The 5000-nt window shown below is 45.5% G+C and overlaps 1 protein-coding gene across 1 annotated transcript in view; it reads right to left on the minus strand.

Annotated features, from left to right (window-relative positions):
* Positions 1 to 5000, minus strand: part of LOC122257932 (multiple PDZ domain protein) — a 618627-nt gene that overhangs the window by 233986 nt on the left and 379641 nt on the right. The window lies entirely within an intron of this gene.

Raw genomic sequence — 5000 nt, forward strand, 5'->3', positions numbered from 1 at the left:
GAACTAAACAAAAAAAACAAAACAAAAATCTCAGATCATGACAATGTAAAAGAAAAAGATATATATTAATAAAATGTCTAGATTTTACATGAACTTAGCATGAATTCATATATCTCACCCAAAGAGCTATAAATTCGTTTTGACTTTTATATACCCATGCTCCTTTGACATGCACCCTGTCGAAATATCCATTTACCTAACTACCTTGTACTTAGAGCACCAAATGTATGCAGTATAAAACTGAACTAGAACTTTCTTCAAAGTAATTATGCTAAATTCACAGATTTTTAAAGTGATTTTGAATGTATTACACCGACTCTGTGTATAATTACTATCGAAGTCACTAATGACAGTACTGTTATTTTTCATTATAAAGAAACCCCGGTATTTCCTTGCTATCATTAGATGTATCTTACGTGTCTGTCAGAGAAGGATATGAAATCTAAAAATATGAATAATAATAATAACTAATAAACGAAAATAATGATATGCAGAATGTTGATGATAATACATATTTATATTGAATACAACAACACAAATAACCACGATGGTTATCACAAATAAATAAACCTAAAAGTTTTGAGGGACATGTAATAAAAAGCTACTGACATCCATCCAATCCAACGTCTACCAGTTCTACTTAGCTGCCCCGTCGCGCCTACCGCAAACTGCAATTGGACGTCAGAAAATTCCATTTGTCAACATGACAAGTTGACATTTATTCAATCCCTTCCGCTCGCATGACGTCTAAGCAATTCCAGGCACCAACAGGACGAGGATCCAACAAGTGCGGCGCTTTCTCTGCGAACGTCACAATCAGCACGAACGTCAGCGCTCGTGTGCTTCCGTTACCGAGCTGACATTTTCTTTGCGTCATAAAAACCCTTACTTGTCAAAAGAACAATCATTATGCCTTCACCCTGTCAAACCCCTTTCCTCCCACCATTAACACACGGAACGACAATGTTGTTTTGGCCATCATATCACACATTACCTGTGCGTTGCCCGCCGAGCACCGCCAAGACTTGGTCAGAGAGCACCTGAAACACCACTTGAGAATCACCTCACATACAAAGGCAACGTGTCAGGGTGTGACTCTTGACCCTGGTGGCGAGCAACTGGGCTTCCGTGGCTCTCTCTGGCACCCGGCGCCACCACATCCCTCGTGAGGCTTCCTGACGTAGTATGATGCTCAATAGACTTCAGGGGTGGATTACAATGCAGCTGATATTCCCCCGAGGTACAAGCGTGGAACGAGGGCAACCTCGGGGGTTAAGTCTGCAGTGGCATGCACCCGTTTAATGTTGCAGTCATTGAGTTTTCACAAAATCAACCTAAACACTCTTGTATGGCTCAAACAATACGCTTGATTCCGTCTTGTAATAACCCTAAAGGGTTGGAATATTCAACCGATACTCTTTCCCCCCTTTCCTACTCCACTACTCTCCAATATCTCCTCTAATTTTGGCGCAGTGGCTTCTTTGTCCTGGGTTGATCTTATAATTCCGGAAAGTGGATTAGCGAGAGAATCAAAGTCGTTATAGGTCATTCAGCTGCCTCCACAATGCGGCAGTTTGTTCTGCAGTTTGGACTACATGTATTTGTTTTGTGCATTCATTATAGCTTATAAAACCTAAGCTAGCCATATGGAGAAATTCCTCAAAATCATTAGTTACATGTTAGATCCATGACTGAATAAGCAATTTATTAGAAGAAAAAAAACAGCAGAGTACTTTTTAAACAGAGATAAAAGACAGAGGTATGCGCACTGCTATTCTAATCGCGCCACCTATGCAAAAGGAAATACAAGGTATGACGCCATAAAACTTTTAAGAATGCCCCTCCTCTCTGCCTAGCTCCCCCTCCCAATCCCAATATCTCTCTCCCCAGTTGGCAGTGCCGTCGCGACCATAACTTCTTCAAGGAAATCATCTTCAATACAGGATTCTTGGCCGCTTGCGACAACATCCTAAATATGCAAATAATACTCGCGATTCTCTGACATGGACGACAGTGAGGACTCGGCGTCCATTCGGCCGAATATCATCCGGGTCGACGCCATGCACACGCGCGCGCCCTCCACTTTTGATCTGAGCTTGAATACCAAAAATATCTCGCGTCCACTTTGGCCAGCAACGTTATGTCCCACGAGATAATCCGTCTATTTTTCCTCTCTCATATTTCTTTCCGTATATTCTCCATGTCTTTGATCTTGCCTTTGGTCTTACCTCAGTTTTGCCTTTAACTATGTGTACAGTGTACGAGTCAAGATTTTACATATACTGTCTTTTCCTTTATGTCTCAGTCTCGGAAACTACTTTACTCTGACTCTCACTCTTACTCTCACTCCAACTCTCACTTCCGCATCTACATACTGACGCTCACTCACTCCAACAACCGCACTCACTCAATAACACCCACAAATGCTTCCATAATCTCATTACCACACCGATCCCCACACTCGTCCTTCTCCCCACGCCAGCACCCACACTCACTCTCTCCGCCCACTTTCCTCCTCTATTTAAGGAAATATGTGATGAAGGTCTCACGAGAATTCCTTTCAAATGAACCCCATCAGCCGCTCTCAAGGGAGGGTCTGCTTAGAAGGACCTATCTATGCAAATGGGAAAATCTGCGAACTATTGGCCAAAAAACCCAAAGACTAGAAAGGAAATTCTATAATATGCAGAACGTTAATACCCGGAAATGTATTCCTAAGACTATGGCTGGGTGAGAAGGACGCAGAGAGGGAAGGAAAGGAGGAGAAGGAGGAGGAGGAGGAGGAGGAGGAGGAGGAGGAGGAGGAGGAGGAGGAGGAGGAGGAGGAGGAGGAGGAGGAGGAGGAGGAGGAGGAGGAGGAGGAGGAGAAGAAGAAGAAGAAGAAGAAGAAGAAGAAGAAGAAGAAGAAGAAGAAGAAGAAGGAGAAGGAGGAGGAGCTGGTTGGAGGTGGAAGAGGAAGAGACGGATGGAAGAGGAGGAGGAAGAGGAAAAAGAAAGTAGGAAGGAGGAGGAAGAGAGGAAGGAAAAGGAGAAAGGTGATGATTTGGAGGAAGAAGATGTCAAGGTGAAGGAGAAAGTGGAGCAAGAGGACAAAAAAGCGGATGAGAAAGAGAAAAAGCAGAAAAGACACCGAGCAGAACGGTGCGTAAATAAGGCAGCAGAATCCATTTTTCAGGAGGCGAGATTGACGATGGCACTTGGGCGATAGTCGAGAACAATACGCAGGAGGGCGACGTCCAGCCTGCTATTGTCGGCTAGACAGGACGAGAAAAAAGTGGACACATGCGGTAATGGCGGTGGAGGAGGGCAGGTGGCTGACCGTACGGCTGGCTACCTTGCGTAAGGCCGCCGTAATGCGCAAGCCCGACTCGGTCTGCTTTCAGATCTTAGTCCCCATAACCTGTGTTTGTGAAAGCCGAAATATATAGAAAACGAATGAATAACAAATAATTATATATTTTTTTCTGCAAAGGGATCCTTAAATACATATACACAACGGCTAATATACGATACTATGCACAATAACGACCTAAGTACCTACAGACACAAACAAGAGACGTGAGGGTCAGGTGAACCCTTTTGACAAGTCGAGCGGTTTTTGCTTTCTCGCTTATTCTTTTTTATTTTTTATTTTCCTTATTGTTAAGAAGCCTCTTGACGGGGACTGGAGACTAAGCTGTTGTGACGTGAACGCTCTGTACACGAACATGGAGACAACGCTTCACTGAGGAGTCCAAGGAGTAAAGCCTCAAGTAAACCAATTAATACAGTTAATGTTTCTCAAATTCATGCTTGGAAACTTCAGTCTATTTGTCCGTATCAGATGAGGATTATTTACACATGGAAAGTGTCCATTTTGCAGAGGATTACTGATACATGGAAAGTGTTCATTTTGCAATGTTCATGCACGCCAGTGAACTGCTTCCTTCAGTACGCGTACTTCGAAATTCTGCTAACCTAACCTGGTAGAACGTGGCATATTCGTGCACTGTCATACAAACATATTGAATAAAGGTTCCATGGTTACACTTAGAAACAAATAACTTGATGCTTAAACAGATTTAACTAATACAAGTCCATGTTATCGGAGATACAGTCATACACGTGCAAACACACAAACAAACTCACAGTCCGACACTTCAAATATGTGTTTACGCTGATGCAACAGTAGCATGAAATGTGCAACCACGAACTTCCATTCACCTTTACTGTAGTAAACCAGCCAATGAAAAAACGTGAACCTCCTTTTTCATGCGTTGTTTATACATAATTCTCTCTCTCACTCTCTCTTACTCTCATATACACTCACTTATTCACTCACTCGCTCTCACCCTCACCCTCATCCTCATCCTCATCCTCATCCTCACCCTCACCCTCACCCTCATCCTCATCCTCATCCTCATCCTCATCCTCATCCTCATCCTCGTCCTCGCCCTCGCCCTCGCCCTCGCCCTCGCCCTCGCCCTCGCCCTCGCCCTCGCCCTCGCCCTCGCCCTCGCCCTCGCCCTCGCCCTCGCCCTCGCCCTCGCCCTCGCCCTCGCCCTCGCCCTCGCCCTCGCCCTCGCCCTCGCCCTCGCCCTCGCCCTCGCCCTCGCCCTCGCCCTCGCCCTCATCCACATCCTCACCCTCATCGTCATCGTCATCGTCATCGTCATCCTCACCCTCACCCTCACCCTCACCCTCACCCTCACCCTCATCCTCATCCTCATCCTCATCCTCATCCTCACCCTCACCCTCACCCTCACCCTCACCCTCATCCTCATCCTCATCCACATCCTCACCCTCACCCTCACCCTCACCCTCATCCTCATCCTCATCCTCATCCTCATCCTCATCCTCATCCTCATCCTCACCCTCCCCCTCACCCTCATCCTCATCCTCATCCTCATCCTCATCCTCACCCTCACCCTTACCCTTACCCTTACTCTTACCCTTACCCTCACCTTTACCTTTACCTTTACCTTTACCTTTACCTTTACCGTTACCTTTGCCCTCACCCT

This window comes from Penaeus japonicus, unplaced genomic scaffold (assembly GCF_977035675.1).
Source record: "Penaeus japonicus unplaced genomic scaffold, GWHDUDI00000001_assembly GWHDUDI00000014, whole genome shotgun sequence".
NCBI classification, from domain to species: Eukaryota; Metazoa; Arthropoda; class Malacostraca; order Decapoda; family Penaeidae; genus Penaeus; species Penaeus japonicus.